Source organism: Penaeus monodon, chromosome 24 (genome assembly GCF_015228065.2).
Source record: "Penaeus monodon isolate SGIC_2016 chromosome 24, NSTDA_Pmon_1, whole genome shotgun sequence".
Classification (NCBI taxonomy): domain Eukaryota; kingdom Metazoa; phylum Arthropoda; class Malacostraca; order Decapoda; family Penaeidae; genus Penaeus; species Penaeus monodon.
The window spans coordinates 27,062,167-27,062,608 of record NC_051409.1 but is presented as its reverse complement, the minus strand read 5'-3'; the positions used below and the strand labels follow the sequence as shown (position 1 = coordinate 27,062,608).

The following is a 442-nucleotide window of genomic DNA, read 5'->3' as shown; positions in this document are numbered from 1 at the left end:
CACTTCTCTTTGTTAAATAATCAAACGCACATCAGAGGCATTGCTATTTCATTGGGGGTTGGGAGGTTGCTCGTTTCGCAATCAGCAGCTCTCAAGGATGGGTTCAGAGAGCAGGGCTTGAGGTCTAAAAAAAACCCTGAGTTTCGCGACACGGAGGGAAGAGGTCTTGCACACTTAAAATAGGCAAACGCGGCTCCAAAGAGATGCTAAAAGGGTTGGTAAACACCAATTGTCAACGGCAGATCGGGCCTCTTTTGACACCCGGTAGGTAAATAAAAATAATGAAACACGGAAAAAGGAAAAGAGTAAATGTCTGCATTGTAAGAGGATGAAACTGTGCATTGTCTGTCATCAGAAGGTTCAAGCCACCGCACATGGAGGAAGGGAAATGGAACCATCTTTGAAAGAACGCAGTCGCATGGTAAAACACAATGATGTAGAT

The 442-nt window shown here is 44.6% G+C and overlaps 1 protein-coding gene across 1 annotated transcript in view; it reads right to left on the bottom strand.

The window, feature by feature from the left end:
* Window positions 1–442, bottom strand: part of LOC119588701 (nuclear receptor coactivator 5-like) — a gene marked incomplete in the record, with an annotated part of 28,627 nt that overhangs the window by 8,052 nt on the left and 20,133 nt on the right.